The sequence below is a fragment of the Octopus bimaculoides genome, chromosome 2, assembly GCF_046866305.1.
Source record: "Octopus bimaculoides isolate indiv1 chromosome 2, ASM4686630v1, whole genome shotgun sequence".
Taxonomy (NCBI): Eukaryota; Metazoa; Mollusca; class Cephalopoda; order Octopoda; family Octopodidae; genus Octopus; species Octopus bimaculoides.
This window is the reverse complement of record NC_142929.1, coordinates 146,577,228-146,598,297: the sequence shown is the minus strand read 5'-3', so window position 1 is coordinate 146,598,297 and position 21,070 is coordinate 146,577,228. Positions and strand designations below refer to the sequence as shown.

General features: G+C 36.9%; 2 long non-coding RNA genes across 2 annotated transcripts; one reads left to right on the top strand and one right to left on the bottom strand.

The window, feature by feature from the left end:
* Positions 1 to 1,360: 1,360 nt before the first annotated feature.
* Positions 1,361 to 3,468, bottom strand: LOC106880287 (uncharacterized). Its single transcript, XR_001410733.3, has 3 exons — positions 3,254 to 3,468; positions 2,238 to 2,473; positions 1,361 to 1,735 (listed from the first exon to the last, which is right to left on the bottom strand). It is a non-coding gene; the product is annotated as an uncharacterized LOC106880287 (long non-coding RNA).
* Positions 3,469 to 5,875: 2,407 nt separating this feature from the next.
* LOC106880288 (uncharacterized) lies at positions 5,876 to 11,935 on the top strand. Its single transcript, XR_001410734.3, has 3 exons — positions 5,876 to 6,154; positions 9,115 to 9,338; positions 11,524 to 11,935. It is a non-coding gene; the product is annotated as an uncharacterized LOC106880288 (long non-coding RNA).
* The last annotated feature ends 9,135 nt before the right edge of the window (positions 11,936 to 21,070 follow it).

The window sequence follows — 21,070 nt, the reverse complement described above, 5'->3', positions numbered from 1 at the left end:
ATGCCTTAATTTTCTAAAACTTTTATTTGCAAGATAATTTGACAGTGTATAAAAGAGAGTTAAGCTAAGGATGGGCTCAGTCCATTGAAGCGAGTAAAAGAAAATGTTGTAATGAAAATGGCCGCTACTAATTTAACGATTTAAAAATCGGTATGGACCATGTATAATCCCCACCTACAATAAAGATTAATACATTTTTAGTTCGGCTGAATGGGGACTAATAAACTGTAAATAAACCGAGAGAAGGCAACGGAAAGCCACCGATATATATTTCCCAGGAAAAATTATGGATCTTCAAACTTTGGCATAGAGATCAATGATCACTGACGCGTGAAAATATGACATACGAAGAAGAAATGGGAGTGATAATGTGTTTGGTGCAAATGTAGTACTAGTCAGTTTTATCTCCTCAACGACAACAACCATTTTCATCATTCCTCCACTTTCTTAGAATCGAGGTTTCATGTAAACAATTTTTGTCCCAGTGTATATGATGTTAGACGTTGCTCTATTCGTCTTTAAAGGTAAAAGAAACATATACTGCTTAAAATTTTGCACCTAAGTTTCGTTTTTTTTTTTACTTTCTCAGTTCCAGTACCACCGAGGTCGACTTTGCCTTTCATTCTTTTGGGGTTGATAAAATACCAGTTGAGCACCGAGGATGACATAATCGACCAACCCCAACCCCACCCCACCTCACCCACCCCTAAAATTGTACCTATAATATAAAGAAAACAAATTGGAACCTAGTAAAACTGACATATTTTTCACAACCCGAAGTAATCCCACTGTATCTATATAGTCATTTTCCTATAAATTAATATAAAACATTAATCCATTTGAAGTCACTGCAAAACTAAGATTTTACTTTATTACTTTATACAGAGCTTTATTGTTCGCTAGCGCAATCTCATGTTTGTGTTCTTCCAAATTTGTTTATAATAAGTCTGGTTTTACGTCTATAACTTGTGAAAAAAATGTGATCTAGATTTATTGAATTATACTTTTAAATTGGTTATATATTTGAACATATGGAGTGTGTGTCTTTTTTATTTATATTTGAAGATTTCTTTGTAATTTCCTCGATTTTACCAGTTTTCAACAAAACAGATGAATATAGCTGCTTTTATCTTGATTCTTTCATAAAATGCTATTTTATTTTTGTCTTCTATTTAAGTGCCAGCTCGCCACAAGTTCGTTTGATCGTCTATATCGTACTTCCTTTAAATAATGGGTTTTGTTTTTATTTTTATATTTGTTTCTGTTTTGTTTTGTTTTTTTACTTTGCGCCAGTTTAAAGCTTGGAATTGTGTTTGATAAAAAAAAATTCTTTCAAGCTCACTAACTCTGAAGTCTAATATCTAAATCAAATTAAACTTTATTTTGTCGTCTTGAACCTATTGCATAACTGTGATGTATCTAGATATATATGAGTTACTGTAACTGTAGCGAACTGACTTCAGTCGATCAATAGAAACAAGGATATTTGTTACAATTACACGGTTGAGAATTTGTTGTAGAGTGGGCAGTAACAACATTAGTTTCCTTTCTTTCCTTTTTTCTTGTCTAAAAAAACAAATTTCTATCATTTGGTTTATTTTTTTATGACTAAACATACCCACTCTCTTCAGTTTACACATATAGTCTTCAATGCATATTTGCAGACATAGGTGTTACACTTCATTTGTGCCATCCAGTTTTTATTTAATTCAAAACCAGCGCTTTTAATGTAAATCTGGTAGATAAAAAGATAAAATAAATTTACTTGTTATTACTGTTATAGTCGTTGTTTAGCACTAGCTCAGCCCTGAAATCAAAAGCATTCCAGCCATGAGCATTAAATCTTTTTCCCAGAACAGTGTATTGATCAGAACAAAGACACATTCAATACACATATCATGAAAGTAGTATCTTACTCTTTCTCACTCTTGAACATGAGTCAGAAGCTAACAGAGACCCTAGGCCGCATCATCACTGAACGGCGTTCCGAATGAACGCTCATACTCAACATAACAAATGCAGCTTTCTGTAAACAGTGAGAAAATATTTTACCTGGTCCCTACAACAACTCATTCTCTAAAATGCACAGCCGTAACCCACAATGATGCAGAGCTCCCATATATGGGGGTGATGCTGCTGTTACACATACACACATGGTATGCCAAAAATTAGCCACTTGACCTACAGCTATAAAGTCATTTCCCAACACAACAGAAGCCTTGACCCACAAAAGTTACCTTTTCTCTCCTCTCTCCTAATCTTTGCTGCTGCAGCTATGACGGTAGACTCTGCTCCTGAGACCTGGCTGACCTTGTGCTACATTCACTCCAGTAATGCCGTTTTGTATGTCTCAAATCCTCGTCACCCTTATAATGACAACCCATTCTCCACTTTCGGTCCAGTAATAGCCTCGATCTTCAATCCAGTGGAACGTAAGGGTAATGTTTCGTGGTTTTGATCAATTTTACTCGCCCTTCAAGAAAATTTATTTTGAGTCTATTAAAACATGTGTGCGCGCATGCATGCATTTACACACACACACACACACACACACATACACACACACACACACACACACACACACATACATACATACATACATACATACATACATACATACGAAGGCGGCGAGCTGGCAGAAACGTTAGCACGCCGGGCGAAATGCTTAGCGGTATTTCGTCTGCCGCTACGTTCTGGGTTCCAATTCCGCCGAGCTAGACTTTGCCTTTCATCCTTTCGGGGTCGATTAAATAAGTACCAGTTACGCACTGGGGTCGATATAATCGACTTAATCCGTTTGTCTGTCCGTGTTTGTCCCCTCTGTGTGTAGCCCCTTGTGGGTAGTAAAGAAATAATACATACATACATACATACATACATACATACATACATACATACATACATACATACATACATACATATACACACAACCAGAAGCTTCATCTACTGTAACCAGGCAGTAAGTACAGTGCATTTCTAGTCTTCTCGGAAAAAATAGATACTTTCTTTAAAAAATACTAGGACGCTTCGGTTCTTTCTTGTTGACAAAAATAAACGTATAAAAATACCATGGAGACTGCCATATTCTTTTCTAAAAAGTTTTTCTCCTATGGTATACACTATAGCGACTAGCATATTTTGCATTTGAACTTACAAAGACGTATTAAAAATAAATATGCAAATGTCGGTCTAGATCTCGTTGTACACAATGCAAACAATGACTTTTTATCGGTTGACAAATAATATCACTGACCAGATCAGGTAGAAAATAGAAACAAAGCCAACGGCTTTGTTTAGGTTCAGAATTCTGGCTACTTCTGACTGATAAGATGCAATATGTCGAAACATTACTCTCCCAGTATGCTGTGCGACAATGAACCGAGTTGAACACAGTATTGTTGTAAGAAGAGAAAATTATTCTCCTTACACTACAGCGACTAACATATTTTGCGTCTAAACCTGCCTGGACGTGTTAAGACAAAACATACAAATATTCGTTCCCGATTTCGCTGTACACGTCACAAACAACGATTTTTAAAATATATATTTTGATTTCCGTTGTTTTTTAATTCTTTTTTTTTTTTAGTTTTTCTAACTTGATTCATAAATATCTCTGCTGCAAACTTAACTACGACTCAATGTTTTTTACTTCACAAGAGAAGTAAACGTTGACGAAAGCTAACTGCACACTCAACTAATCTACTATTGACCTTCCAGAAGACAAAACGAAATATTTATTTATTTGTTTTATTTTATTTTATTTGTTTCAGTCATCTGACTACGGTCATGCTGGAGCACCGCCTTTAGTCGAACGAATCGACCCCAGGACTTATGCTTTGTAAGCCTGGTACTTATTCTATCGGTCTTTTTGCCGAACCGCTATGTTACGGAGACATAAACACACCAACATCGGTTGTCAAGTGATGGGAAGGGCAAACACAGACACACAAACATATACATACATACATACATATATACATATACATATATATATATGTGTGTGTGTGTGTGTGTGTACGACGAGCTTCTTTTAGTTTCTGTCCACCAAATCCACTCACAAGGCTTTGGTCGGCCCGAGCCCTTAGTAGAAGACACTTTCCCAAGGTGCCACGCAGTGAGACTGAACCCGGAACCATGTGGTTGGTAAGCAAGCTGCTTACCACATAGCCACTCCTGCGCCTCTAGAGCAATATTTTATTTCATATTTGTGAACAGGCGTGAATGTGTGGTAAGATGCTTGCTTTCCAACCACATGGTACCGAGTTCAGTCCCACTGCATGGCACCTTAGGCAAGAGTCTTCTACCATAGCCTCAGACCGACCAAAGTCTTGCGAGTGGATTTGGTTGACGGAAACTGAAAGAAGCCCGTCGTATACATATATATGTATGTATATCTATGTGTGCATGTGCCTTTGTGTCTGTGTTTGTGCCCCCGCCACCGCTTGACAACCGGTGTTTGTGTGTTTGCGTCCGCGTAACTTTGCGGTTCGTCAAAAGTGACCAACAGGATAAGTACCAGGTTCAAAATTATAAATACTGGGGCCGATTCATTCAGCTAAAATTTCAAGACGGTGCCCCAGCATGGCCGCAGTCTAATGACTGAAACAACTAAAAGGATAAAAGAGCAAGTCAATAAAAATGATAATTCAATGTTTCCTTCCCTTTTAAGATGGTACATTATGATTAGAAGGAAACTGAGCTGCTATTTCTGGAAGGTCGGACAATGATATTCGGGTCCCCTCTTTAGCTAGAATACAGTTTACGTACGTATGTATGTATGTATGTATGTATGTGATACGATTGCAATTTTAAGCCAGTTGAATGAGTGTATAGAAATTTGTTGCTGAAGGACCGTCCCCAATATGGGAGCCGCATTCCACAGTGGGTCTTATTTTCTTCTTCAGATACTGTTCATTGAACACGAAACATTCAATCAATACAAATAACTCCACCACTTGACGCAAATTGCATACAACTGAACTTTTAAGGCCGCTAAAAATGTAAGATCTCGTTACCACAGTAGATTCTTTCTAACAAACGCACAACCACAACATACCAAATTCTGTATCACAAAGACCTGCAAGTCTCTCCAGAACCAGAAAATATTTCGAGCACAAATAACAATTAATCCTTTACGGAACCCAAATAAGACCTTTAATGGTCTACTGCTTTCACATCTGAGACGGTGCTGCTGTTACTTGCTCCGACATGCTAGATCACGACTGAGAATTAGGGTTACCCAATTGATTGCAGTTATAGATGATGCATTCATTGCGCTCATGTCACCAGATTCGTAGCCACTAACAAAGACATTTCCTCCGAACAATCCAAAATTGTTTTTTGTTTTTTTTTCATAATTTTTAACAATGTGTATTCAGGATTATATTATCCAAAGTGTCTTTCTTTTCAATAGATAATAAGGTAATTTGGCTGGTGTATGCAATTGTTTCTATAAAAATTTAACAATATTTCTTGAGTCGATTCAATCGATTTTAGTTGCCACTCACAAAAATTGGTTTTAAGCCCGTTCAAAAAACAATTCTGTGGATATATGTGTTGTGTATTGTGTATGCGCGTTCACACGCGCGCACACACACACACATACACACATGCGCACATACACACGCACGCACACACACATATACATATACATATATACGTAGCCTGAGAGAGAAGTTTCATTCATTGTAACCAGCTTCTCAGGACAATAGCTTTCTTGTACAAAAAAATAACATTTCTACTGTCAGTTTTGTGCAAAAAAAATAGATATTGACTCAGTCTTAAGACTTATACGACACTTTAGGCTTTCCTTTTGTTGACGAAAATAAACATACAAAAATACCATAGAAACTGATATTTTGTTGTTATTTTTACTTTTGTTTTATTTCTTGTTATACTTTACTTTTCTTTTTCTTCTAAGTTTATTCATGAAAATCTCTATGGTAGACTTAACTATGATTTGATGTTCTGCCTTACAAAAAAAAACAGTAAATGTTGACGAAAGATAGCTGCACACGCAACAGAACTATCGTTGAATTTCTAAAAGATGGGACGAAATATTTCCAGAACAATAATTTATTTTTCATATCTAAACAATATCATTATTTATTTGGATCTCAGAGAAAAGGCTATGCTTTATAATATTTTCTAAAGAGTAAGTTTTATCATACATTTAACTCTATCAAATAGATAACGTTTTTATTGTTGTTAAATCCCCAGAGCAATCCTGATTAGATATAATTTTTCTCGGACCACATTATGCAATGCGTCTTCATTCTAATGAGTCCAGATTTATATCAAAACAGTTAATCCTTTTGATTCTAACCTATCTGAAACTGACCCTGGGACTATATATATAAACTTCCTGTTTTAAAATGATCTAAATCACCACCTCCCATCAAATTTTCATATTAATTTGTTCCGAATACAAACTTATTAAGGATAAAGCTATTTTACTTTTTATGAAAGACCAAACGGGCAGGAAATCTGACAAAAGAGGTTTTATTTCATCAGGACAATGCTCTAGTATACAAGTCATAGGTTTCAATAGCTGCTGTGCGTGATTGTGGCTTTTAAGTGGTTGATCACCCTCCCTATTCTCCTGATTTGGCTCCATCTGACTATTATCTGTTCCCCAACATGAAAAAACATTTGGCTGGGAACCAGAACCACAGTGATGGTGACGTCATATCTGCTGTTGATGACTTTTTTTACTAACAGGATGAAAGCTTTTATACCAATGGGACCCAAACACTGCAACACTGTGTTTGAGTCCCACAAGAGGAATTATGGACCACAAGGGGAATTATAGACCACAAGGGGAATTATGGACCACAAGGGGAATTATGGACCACAAGGGGAATTACGTTGCAAAGTAAACTTCGTTTGGTCACATTCCATGAAAGTATCTTAGTCAGCCAATGAACTTTTCCACTGACCCTCGTATTACTCATGAATAAGGCGGTGAGCTGGCAGAATCATTACTGCACTGGAAAAAATGCTTAGCAACATTTCTTTCAACTTAACGTTCTGAGTTCAAATATCATCTGGGTCAACTTTGCCTTTTATCTTGCGAGGTCGATAAAATAAGTACCAGTTGAGCACTGGAGTCGATATCATCAACTTACATCCTCCCTCGATATTTCTGGCCTTGAGCCAAACTTTGAAACTAATATTACTCATAAATGTTTACTTGGAATTCCCAGCATCTTTTAGCCATTCATTGCAGAGACCACTTCCAATTCGAGCTGCACTAGTTGAAGAGAAGTAGATTCAGGTCCATGAAAGAATGTTGGCAATGATTTTCAAAAGCTAACAACGTTTAAAAAGATAAAACCTTTTCCAAACAGCGTTCAAGATAATGTACAGATATGTCTTCAAAGAGATTCATGAATGGTTGCGATTGTATGGGTATGAAAGCAGCCGTAAACCGACAAAAGCAACATCAAAGATAGAAAGAGAAAGGTTACGAGAGAGAGGTTGAGAGATGTCACTGGCGTGTATATAACTATGTGGTTAAGCATTCTGCTTCACTTGTTTTCGGGTTCAATCCCACAGCATGCGCAAGGGTTTTCTACTGTAGCCTCTATTTGACAACTACGTTCCGAGAGAAATTTATTAGAATGACACTTTGCAGAGGCCTCTGTGTGTGTGTGTGTGTGTGTGTGTGTGTGTGTGTGTGTGTGTGTGTGTGTGTGTGTGTGTGTGTGTGTGTGTGTGTGTGAATACCGGCGCGTGTATGTGGGGGGGGGCGTGCGTAGCCGCGTAAAATGGTGCGCTGAATTGCACTCTTTACACCAAACGTAAAACTTAGCCGTTCGATGATTAGAGGACGATAAAATAAATTCCAGGCTAAAATAAGTGCCAGGCTCAATCTAATGAACGAAAGCCATTGAAGGCGATGCCCTAACATGAACGTAAGTGACTTAAACCTATAAAAGAATTAGAAAATATAGGGTTTTTCTTGGTAGTACCCACTTCTTTCAATGTGTGGATCCGTGTTCAAGCGATCCAGTTCACAGCTATGTGGTTTCGGATATGACCCACCGAGCCCTACGCTAGGCAAGAGAATTATATCATTGTCTCGAATCGACCAAAGTATAATTGGGTGCATGGAAACTGTAGAGAAGTCCAATAGAGAGACTGATCCTGTTTTTAGGGAGTAGAGTTTTGTGGGTATAAGGAGTTACTTTCAAGAGAGTGGATAGTAACCAGTGATAAAATACGTCTCAAACAACCATAAACTTAGAGATGTTTCGACCAAAGATTGGTCCAGGCCATGTCTAACTAAATAGCACCACCTGATAGGATTATGTAAATCCTTTTTAAGTCAAGTTTTGTTTATGGTTCATTCAAGTAGTGAGTTCCTATTGAGTGAGGTGTATCCAGGTATAGGTGGCTTATCTGGTATTCCTTGAAGAAATCTGTCTAGACTCCGTTTAAAGCTGATAGGATCCTTTTCCTCTTTTATCTGTTTCGGGACAATGTTAAATAGGGCAGGGCCTATTGAGTAAAAGAAATTATGCCGCAGTGTACCTATATGCAGTGCACCATATAGTGTAATGGACTTACAACAAAATATGTTTTCAAAGAGCTTATGATAACAAGCTGTCCTGTGAAACATAAAACGAACAAAGTATATATATATAAATTACTATGAATGTTTCATACTACATGCATTATATGCGCTAGTAATAGTTTCATGTACATAAGTACGCTCATCAGGCACTGTTTGCTGTCAGCGCCTGATGTTTTCGTATACCACATCCGCTCACAAGGTATTGACCGACCAAAGATTATAGGAGAAGACATTTTCTGAAGATACTGCGCAGCGAGACTGAATCCAAGGCCAAATGATTGCGAGGCAATTTCATTAACCATGCAGCCATGCCTGCGCCGAAATGTATGATAGTTGTATACTTCGTGTATACTCCTTCTCGCATTTACTTACCTGTTTCTATTCAAATGCCACTGGTGTATACTTTGCCTACCTTCCATCTGTGATCGATAAAATAATATGTACTTTCCACTCAGTACAACTCATCACTGTTAAGCTCACCGATTCATTCTGAGTAATATACATTCTTCTTAATTACTTGTATTTCTTTTATATAGTGCCAACCACCCCGATGTCTGAAGTGTCCGACTGTATGACACGAATGTCATCCCTGTATGTAGACACTATTCCCATGTGTTCTAGTTCCAGCAGAATGACTTCAACATCAACACCTCGGACTTACGCGTGATTTGAAGATTTTTAACTTTCTTTGGGGTATAGCTTGGAAAAAGACTGATGAAACTAAAATGACTTGACTCCAGAGAAACTATGTGAAAACCGTGTAAGTATTCTGTAAAGACCTTACAAACCAATGAGATTACTTGGTGGTTTTCACAGACAAATATCAGACCCACCCGCTCACAAAATTTTAGTACCATTTTTGGTACCGCTTCCTAATTTATTCATCAGATATTAATTCACATTCCTTTCTTGACCATAGTGTTTGACAAATTTAAGAAGCTGAAAGCTTTAAACATGGCAGTTTTTCCACCCTCATTTCTATGCTCACAGATACCCCAATGGAGTCGCCATCACTTACCTCTCCCTAAGAAACACTGAGTTAAAATGCCCTCACTATTAAATGATTTAACGTTACATCCACGAAATATTTTTTAGAAGGAGTTATTTCCCTTGAAAATGCAAGGGAAATAACTGTGTAATTTAAATTTTTTTTTCCTACCCCTGTAAGTTTGAACTGATTACTAAGACATTTCAGAGTTGGAAATGGAAAAATGAGATATTACTTATCACACTATTCCTCTCTGAATCACTGACATATTTAGAATGTAATCATATCAAACAATGAACCACTTGATTGTGCAAAAACACTCCAAGCATTAAACAAAGCATTTTTTTTTCTGGCGAACTGCTCTGTTATTGTGCGCCTTACAAGAATTACAATATTGATTCTTAAATTCAGTACAAGGCTACAAAATATAAAGTGGGTTCAGTATAGCCGATTACATGATTTCAGTACATGATAACTACTCACTTTATCGTCTTTAAATGGGTGAAGTCAACCGTTATGAGATTTGAACATATAACATAAAGGGACATAACCAGTGATCGAATTGAGAGGAGATACACAAGAAGAGCAGTGTTCTACTTTTCAGCTCACGGAAGGGACTCGCTTATAGCTCCTTCGTTGTCATTTGGTTTGCTAGAAATAACGTCCAAATCTCCTTCATATTGTACCCAAAGAGAGATAACGCCCAAATCTCCCTCATATTGTACCCAAAGAGAAAACAGTGGAAAATGCTGTCTTAGATACATTGTGTCTGGGGAAAAAAACAATGGTCTACTTGATCAGGGGTTGAACTGAGGCTTAATAACAACTAACAGTTGCTCTGCTGTCAAAATTAGGAAGTGCTAGACTTTACAAACAGGAAAAGAAATTTACGAAAATAAATTGTAGACAGTCCAACTCATTTTGGTTTTTTGCACATGCATTACAGAGTATGTAGTAATATTTAATATAATTTGGCATGGTTTATGATACAATTTTTTTTTTAGGGTCAATTACAATTAGGGTTTAAGTCAGAAATACGTTTAGATGTTAGGAGTAGGATTAAAAGTTAGGATTAGGGTGAAGTTTAGGATTAGGGCTTATGGTTAGGATTTATAGTCAGAGTTATGGCTTAGGATTTGGGATTTAGATTAGAATTAGGTTCAGGGTTAGGTTTTAAAGTCAATGAATAGAATTTAGGTTTAAGTTTAGGATTAGGTTATAGAGTTGGGAGTTAGGATTTAAAGTGAACACTTCGAGGGTTGGGTTTAGAATTTAGGGTTAGAGTTCAGGGTTGAGAGGTAAGGGTCTGGATGGTCACTACTAGAAAGTCGCAGTTGCATTGAAATTTCTTTGTGCATGGCTCAGATTTTTAGTGCATGCACAAAAACAGAATGAACCAGATTGTCAACAATATATTGGGTTGTCCGGAAAGTTCGTGCCGATTTTTAAAAGAAAGAAAAAGGTCAATAAATACTTGCCATTACATTTTTAATCAACCAAATATGAACCATTTTGTTGCACAATGTGTCTCCATCTTTCCTTTAACTTGAAAATACCCTCTTCCCAGAATTGAGGTGGTTTCATGGCAAATAAGTTGAAAGGTAAGCTACTATAAATCAGCACAAACTTTCCGGACAACCCAATATTTTGAAAAAATTGCTTCAAGCAGTAAAGCCCAGAACACCCTAAAGTTGTCACATAATCATTATATTGATTACATAAAAATAATGTAAAACTTTTACATGATAAAAAATATTTTAAATCTTCAGTTCAATATATAGTTAAATTTTAATCAGTGGTAGCTGTCAGTTAGCTCCAAATGAGGATTGAATAGGGAAAATGTATAGCTGATCTAGTTGTTGCAAGGCCTAGATATATAGAGTTATGATCAAAAGCATTCCAGCCATGACCATTCCAGTTATCTTTTTTCTTATCCTTTGTTTTTTTTTCTTCGTAGACTACATGCTTCAATGTGATGGTCATAGGAAGAGAGGAGATATAAAAACTAAAATCTCTCTCAGCCATACATAGGCTCCAAGAAGTATTGGATGGCACCTATGGCAAGAAGGAGTTAGAAACTTATAAAATGAATTACTATGTTCACAGTGTTTTGATTTAATGCTATACTGTACAACAGTATTTATAGATTTTATCAAACAATGTATGTAATAGGCAAATGTAAACACCTGGTCTTTATATACAATATCATAGACAGAAACAAAGAATCAACCAGGCAAAGTTTCTACCCTGTGTTGAGTTATCATCATTTCTGAATACCCTACTCTATTGTTCACGGATACACAATTTATAAATCCATTATTACCAACAGCATAAATAAATTGGATGAATCAATGTTCATCTAAACACATTCTTACCAGTTAGTTCAATTAATGAATGACTGGCACGTTAATAGTTTCTCATTTCAGTGTTAAACTGTATTACAAAATATAACTACAGATTTTTATAGGGCAACTGGGAATGTCTAAGAGACAACCTGCTGCAGGCCACAAGCCAGATAAGAGGATGGAACAAGGTTTCAGCCGTGGAAGACAACATAGTGGTGGATTGCTATGGTGGATAAAGCCACAAAAGTTAAAAGAGAAGCTTGGAAAGACTGGAAGGGAAGTGGGAGGGAGAGTAGGAATAATATCAGGCAGACTGAAGAAAAACATGTTCAGGCATATGATGTGTTCTAACTAGCAAAGTAGTGTGTTAGTGTGAATCAAGACATTAAAGGAAAATGCATACTCTTTTACTCTTTTACTTGTTTCAGTCATTTGACTGCAGCCATACTGGAGCACCGCCTTTAGTTGAGCAAATTGACCCCAAACCTAGCACTTATTCTATCGGTCTCTTTTGCCAAACCGCTAAGTTACGGGGACATAAACACACCAGCATCGGTTGTCAAGCGATGGTAGGGGGACAAACACAGACACACAAGCACACACACATATATATACATATACATATATATATGACGGGCTTCTTTCAGTTTCCGTCTACCAAATCCACTCACAAGGCTTTGGTCAGCCTGAGGCTATAGTAGAAGACACTTGCCCAAAGTGCCATGCAGTGGGACTGAACCCGGAACCATGTGGTTGGTAAGCAAGCTACTTACCACACAGCCACTCCTGCGCCTATATATGGAATGTTAACAATATTCTTGATTTCACTGATGCCAAGAAGCAAGAGGCTTGGACATATTACTACAAGAAGTTGCTGAATGAGCCGAATACACAGGAGAGGGTCTATTCATATAGGCCGAACTGAGGGACCAGTTGTTTATAGTTATATAGTTGAAAGTATGATTAAAGTTATGGAGGTAGGGAAAGCAGATGGATTAACAGGGATAATTGTTGAGATGTTCAAAATATGCAACAAAGTAGGACATACACATTCAATTTGGTAATACAAGTTGTCATCTCCATAACTGGAACAGAAGTATCATTGATAACAACTACACTGGCAGAGATCCTGCAAAAAGAAGCAACTACAAAGGCAGCAAATTGATGGACCACATTATCACAGGAATAGAGTTATAAAACAACTGATTATTAAGAGAATTAGCTTAACCCTCAAGAATTCACATTACTCTGTTAAATATGCTTTTTTATACGAATTGTTTTGAATAATGCATTAAGGTATAGCTTTGAGGTTTTGACAATGAGATTGTTTAATTTTAGAATGTCAGTGTAGGTTAGGTGTGAAAGGCTAGATATGGCCAGTTTGAATGTAAAACAGGTAGAATATTTGGGATGGATACGTCTTGTTGTAGCAGATCAAGTAATTTCAACCAGATCATATGATTTTGACCAGATCATGTGATTTCAACCTTCCTTGATGTTGTCAATGATGAACAATGAGTTTGTTCTAATAGATCATCCAAATTTAAGTGGAATAGATATTACCTAGGTATCAATATTGCTTTTGTCACTAATACATACATATGTGTTGAACTCTCAGCTTACAACAAGCATATTGCCTACACCATTGCAGTGCTTATCCTCATGCTTACATTTGGCCTTCTAAACAGTCGCTGAACTTGCAAGCTACACAGTGTTACAAGAAACTTCAACATCAATGAAGAGGTAAATAGGCTATATTTCCTATGCAATGATGGTGGCCATGGTCTGAAATCAGTAGTGATATCATGCAAAGCACAAGTCAGTAACTACCTTACTCCAGTTTGTGAGCACAGAAACAATAACATCAGTATAGCTAATGAACTTGAGGAGAGGCATGAAATAAGAGCTGACAAAGACTTCTCTCCAAGGAGCATTAGTAATGTCTATTTTATAACCATCATCATCATCATCATCATCATCATCATCATTTAACATCTGTTTTCCATGCTGGCATGGGTTGGATGGTTTGACAGGAGCTGGACAGCTGGAGGGCTGCATCAGGCTCCAGTCGTTTATACTGGTATGATTTCTATGGCTGGATGCCAACCACTTAACAGAGTGTACTGGGTGCTTTTTATGTGGCACCGGCATCAGTGCATTTCTATGTGGCACTGGAATGGGTTCCTTTTTACATGGCACTTGCACAGGTGCTTTTATGTGGTGCTGTATATATATATATATATATATATATATATATATATATATATATATATATATATATATATACAGAGAGAGTGAGAGAGAGAGAGAGAGAGAGAGAGAGAGAGAGACAGCTGTATGCAATGTTTTACCAAAAAGGAAAACTATAATTGTCACTAAATATGACAAGGGTGTTAGAACACTTGCATTGCTAGAAGTAAGAGCTAAAAAGCTCTAACATTGTAGTTAAAGCACAATTGTATACATATGTACTGACAGGGACTGTAATCACCTGAAAACACCAGTTGAGCATTCCCTACGGAATGTATACACACACACAAAGTATATGTTACAAGATTACAAGAAAGAAAATGGGAGTATTTTTTAAAGTTATTACTAGGAAAAGAAGTGAATTAGATTCAATCAATTGCTGAAACTGCATGACAGACACTATTCTGCAAGAGCCAGCAACCTTTTGTTCTAAAGTTCTCAAATTCAGAAGTATGTGCGTGTGCAGACATGTGAGTGTTTCTATATACAAGTTTATGATAGACTGACTGTAAAAGCAGGAGAAAGAATGCTCATTGTATGCAGAAGAGTTTATTTATTTATTCATTTGAACTGGAGGAGTCATTGGTTGTTATTCAGCATTTTCTTGAACAAATGCTTACACATAAGAAACTGAAGACAAGGGAAATCAGCACCTTCGAAAGCATACACACACACACACACACACACACACACACACACACACAATTATATTCATAAATTAATGAGATAAAAATTTTAACAAAAAATAATAAATTCATGCTTTTTGTGCTTACATTTTTGGTCCATTGGCCTTTTAAAGAAAATATGTATGAACCAGTAGATTTTTGATTTCAAAATTGTTGTAGGCCCAATGTATCTACTATACCTGATATATAAATCCAGTCCTGATACTTCTGCAACCAAATCTCCCAAATCACTCCATACCATCATCATCATCGTCATTTCTATGTTTATTTTCCTATGCTTCTGTGGATTGGATGTCTCTCTACTAGTACTGCATCTTGTCATTTGTTCCAATCCCTCGTGATCTCCTTTCTAAGGTTCAACCTCTCGTGATTCCCTTTCTAAGGTTCAACCTCTTGTGATCAGCTTTCACCACTTTCTCAGTTTTATCCAGCGTTTTATTCCTTCCATTTTGATCACCTGGCATTTTTTATCCATTTGTTATCCTTCATATGCATCACATGTTTGTACCTGCGGAGACTTCTCTCTTATTTACTACCTTTGATTTTTCTCACATCACCTAGTTTTTTTTCTCAGCCCATTTCAGCTCCACCATTTATGCACATAAACATTACACCTCCTACAGAGCATGACCATTTCGTTTTTTTTTTGCCAGCCTTCACATAGCCTCTGCATTCAGCACCCATGTTTTGCTACCATGCAGCATAGTACTTTATTTGTAAGCATCATATAATTTACTCTTCACTTGGCGACAGAATCCCCTTGTTATAGAGGTATTAGATCTTTGAACTTTGTTCACGCCATTCCTACCTCTGTTAATTAGGTCACCTTGGTAACAGAAGCTATCAACGAGATCTAAGAAGCCTTCCAAACATTTGAAAGAATGTACTTCATGGATGCTCTGATACATTTGCAACATATGAATTTTCTTTCCTCTCAACCTGCATGTAATTCCACTCTATCTTTTGTGCACCCATAGTTTACATTTGATACAAAGTACTTAATTACTACTTAATCCTTTATTTTGCATATAGCACATGGCCACTTCCCTGATGGTTGTAAAGTTGAGATGTCTTTCCTGCTGACTAAGACTTTTGTCTTTGCTAGGTTTATTTTAAGGCCTTTTGATGCTAGGCTTTGCTTCCATGTTTCGAATTTCTCCAAACAGATTCAGCATATAAAATCCATGTCATCCACAAAAAGAGATGTAAATTAATGTAAATTCAACCATTTGATAAACATTGACCAATAAAATGAGTACCAAACTATATATTCGAATTGAGATAACTACAAAAATAATTGACTGGAACCAGTAAAAGAATGAAGATTTAAATAAGCCCGATCTGAAAGCATTAAAGAGGTCTCATAATAGAGGATGTCCAGTTAAGATCTACAAAGCTTAGACTGAGGTAGTCAGTTCTCTTGTGTGTTTTCTATCATTCAAATCCCTAATTTTTTTTACATAAGTACTTGATATTTCACTTGTTTTCTGATATCTTACATTGGTCTTCATTCAGATCCTTCTACAGACAAAATTCAGGATTGCTTCAGCATCAGTTCAATTCTTCCGTAAATGTAAACTAAAACACAGTGGACTTACATTATCCAAAAATGTTGGCCCCTTATTCTAACAATTGTTTGGTCCTGCAAGCATACACCTATTTTTTTCTATATCCTTGGGTGATAGACTAATCCGCTGCCCACTTTGATATGACTACTTGGCCTTGAAGTGCCTTTAGCAGAGTCGACTCTGGAGCAAGAATTCAAACCAAGTCTACCATCTTATGAGCATGTAATTTCTTCATTTGTTTTCCCCAGCAGTCTTGGAAACATCGGTACTGTGATTCCTTCTCTGTTTACCACCTAAAAATAATTTTTTTAAAAATAAAAAACAAATAAGATGGTGTTATAGTTCACTTATACCCTTACTTGTTATTGAGATAGGAAGATTATTATTATTATTGTCACTACTACTACTACTACCGCTGCAACATATATATATATATATATATATATATATATACTCTTATTCTTACTCTTTTATTTGTTTCAGTCTTTTGACTGTGGCCATGCTGGAGCACTGCCTTTAGTCGAGCAAATCGACCCCAGGACTTATTCTTTGGAAGCCTAGTACTTATTCTATCAGTCTCTTTTGCCAAACCGCTAAGTTACGGGGATGTAAACACACCAGCATCGGTTGTCAAGTGATGTTGGGGGGGACAAACACATACACACACACACACACACACACATATATATATATACATATATACGACAGGCTTCTTTTCAGTTTCCATCTACCAAATCCACTCACAAGGCTTTGGTCAGCCCGAGGCTATAGTAGAAGACACTTGCCCAAGATGCCACACAGTGGGACTGAACCCGGAACCATGTGGTTGGTAAGCAAGCTACTTACCACACACCCACTCCTACGCCTATATATATATATATATATATATATATATATATATATATATATATATATATATATATATATTTGTGAAAAGGGTGGACGTTGTCTCACAAGCAGTTGTGCAGGCAAAAGTGTTAGTAAATGTGGTCAGATTGACCTGAAAATTTGCATAGCTATGTTACAAGTGCTGGGGAGTTTGCATAGCAACTTTGAGTTTGCTCAATTGAAAGGCCTGGCCTCTAGAGCAAAATTCCTCATCTTTAAAATGTGACCCAAGTAGACCCAAATGAAATCAGGTTATAATACTGGTATATATCATCATCATCATCATCATCATCATCGTTTAACGTCCACTTTCCATGCTAGCATGGGTTGGACGATTTGACTGAGGACTGGCAAGCCAGAAGGCTGCACCAGGCTCCAATCTGATCTGGCAGAGTTTCTACAGCTGGATGCCCTTCCTAACGTCAACCGCTCCGAGAGTGTAGTGGGTGCTTTTACGTGCCACTGGCACGAGGGCCAGTCCAGTGGCACTGGCAACGACCTCGCTCGAATGATTTTCTAACGTGCCACTAGCACAAGTGCTAGAAGGTAACGCTGGTAACGATTATGCTCAAGTGGTGCTATTTACGGGCCACTAACACGGAAGCCAGACAGCTGCTCTGGCAATGAACACGCTCGGACAGTACTGTTAGTGCACCACTGGCGCAGGTGTCAGTCATATATATATATATATATATATATATATATATATATATATATATACACACAAGTCATTTAATGTTCTGAGTTTGTATCTCACTAAGGATCAAGTTTGACTTCCAACTATACAGTGCTGACATTAAAATGAATACTAATCAATACCATTAACTATTTCACTCCCATGAAATATTTGTTCTCATGCCTATATTACAAATCATTACTACTAACTCTACTACTGCTGCTACTACTACTAAGGAGATGAATGAAAGGATCATTGGAAAAATCAAACAAATTACATTGCAGGATTTAGTTATACCCTTTTATATTCTGAGTTCAAATCCCACTGGGTGACTTTGCCTTTCTCCCTCCCAGAAGACTTGATGAATGAGTCCTGTTCACATACTGAAGCTGGTATAATCTGTTATTCACAAATTTTAGGCCTTGTGTATCAGAAATCAATAATTATAATGCTTTTATTATAAAGCATTATAATAATAGTACGTAGTGATATTTTCAGCTCTATATTTAAGAGATGAGGAATTATGTACATTATTTACAATTGACGGATATTTGTCCTCATCTTGTTTGTTGCTAACACAACATTTCGGCTGACATACCCTCCAGCCTTCATCAGGTGTCTTGGGGAAATTTCGAACCTGGGTTCTCATTCTGAAGGTATTTTTCGATGTTGTTGTTATTATTATTATCAACCCATGCTAGCATGGAAAGCGGACGTTAAACGATGATGATGATCATCATCATCATTCAGGTCACTGCCTGGAATCAAACTCGGAATCTTGGGGTTAGTAGCCCGCACTCTTAACCACTACGCCCATGGGTATATGGCGTAGTGGTTAAGAGCGCAGGCTACTAACCCCAAGATTCCGAGTTCGACTCCAGGCAGTGACCTGAATGATAATAATAACAATAATAATAATAATATCGAAAAATACCTTAGGAATGAGAACCTAGGTTTGAAATTTCCCCAAGACACCTGATGAAGACTGGAAGGTATATCAGCCAAAATGTTGTGTCAACAACAAACAAGATGAGGACAAATTATCCATCAAATGTAAACAATGTAAATAAAGTAGTGATATTTTGTCTGTCTTTAAATTCTGAATTTGTTAGTACACCAGACAAAATACTTAGTGGCGTTTCTCTCGTTCTGAGTTCAAAAATCTATCAAGCTCAACTTTGCCTTTTATCCTTTAGGGGATCGATAAGATAAGTATCAGTTGATCACGGGGCTCAATGGAATCAACTTACCAACTCCCCAGAAATTGCTAGCTTTGTGCCAAAATTTGAAACCATTGCTTTTCATCCTTTTCGGGTTGATAAAGTAAGTAGTGATCAACTATCCACTCCCCCAAATTTCAGGCTTTGTGCCTAGAGTTGAAAGGATTGTTACTATTACTATTATTATTATTATTATAGATGTTCCACAGTGTACAATATCATGAGGTTGTTGATTGAAGATATTGTGTCTACCAGGGGTTTGTACTGTTTGTCAAGCCACAAGAACCTCAGACAGACAGTACTTTATGCAATATGCGTGCAATTCCAATTAATGCCGACTTTTGCAGTACACCTAGATTGTACAGTATTTCTAAAGTTTTCAGATGTTTTTTTCAGATTGGGTGGTATTCAACCTAATACTCCAATGACAATAGGGATAACCTTTATGTTTGACTCTCATAGCTGCCACATCTTATCGACCTTAATTCTCAGGTCTCCATTTTTATCAACCTATTATCAATAATAGTAATATGCTAACTTTTTGTTTTTGTATGTACCTGTTGTGTGCGTCACACTTACTTCAAAGAAGTGGCAAAGCAAGAGAGAGGAGGATAGAGAGGAAGAGAGAGAGAGAAAGAGAGAGAAAGTGAGAGAGAGAAAGTGAGAGAGAGAAAAAGAGAGTGAAAGAGACAATGAGTAGTGACAGTGTTTGTTTTGTGTTTTTAAATGTTTCAGAGAGGACGTAAGAGAGAGAAAGAGAGTGAGAGACAGAAAGAGAGTGAAAGAGAGAAAGAGAGTGAGAGAGAGAAAGAGAGTGAGAGAGAGACATTGAGTGGTAACAGCATTCGTTTTGTGTTTTTAAATGTTTATCACATCACAAGAGCAGTAGATACATAGATACATATACACATTGTTAAATCAAAAACAGGAGAGACGAGGGACAAAATGGAAGTGAAAGAGAAAGAGAGAAAGTGAGAGAGACAGTAGATACATAAATCCAAAGAAAAGTTCTTACATAGATACATACACACAGCAAATATTGGTTGTCAATTTCACTTTTCATTACCACATGAGGATAAAATTAACTCCCAAATGGCTGAATGCTCCACAGACATGCATAACATTAATGTAGTTCTCGGGGAGATTCAGCCTCACACAGAATATGACAAGGCTGGTCCCTTTGAATTACAGCTACAACGCAAGACATATATATATGAATGTATTTGTGTGTGTATAGTATAGGTTAGTTAAAACATGCTTGCAATATGTGTCGCGTGGTGGAAATAAACGCAATTACCAAACTTTCATTCATAAATCCATTTATTATTTCTTTGTTTTGCATTTCAATTTGTACATTTGTACCCAGAAATTTTCAACAACTGCACGCCAGAAGAAATGGAAAAACGAGTAATTTTATCTCCTAAAAATTCTGACTGTCTTGCAATAAATGAAAAAGTTCTTAATATTATACCAGAGGCACTTAAAATGTACTTAAGCACAGATTCAGTGTCCTGCAATAATGAAGAGGAGGTTCAGAACTATCTTTTTTTGAATTCATAAACTCATTCACTCCATCCGGTATGCCTCCTCTTCACCTCAACTTAAAAGTAAGGGCTATTGTAATGCTGCTAAGAAATCTTTCGATCAGTCAAGGATTATGTAATGGAATTCAAATGTAAGTACAAAGACTTCATGAATATTGTGTAGAGGCATCATTGGTAACAGGCTCCAACAGAGGTCATACAGTTTTAATTCCCAGAATTAAACTTAGCCCAAGTGATGCAAATATTACATTCCACTTCAACTTGCATGTTCAATGACAGTTAATAAGGCTCAAGGGCAAACATTTGAAAAAAGTTGGAATACATTTG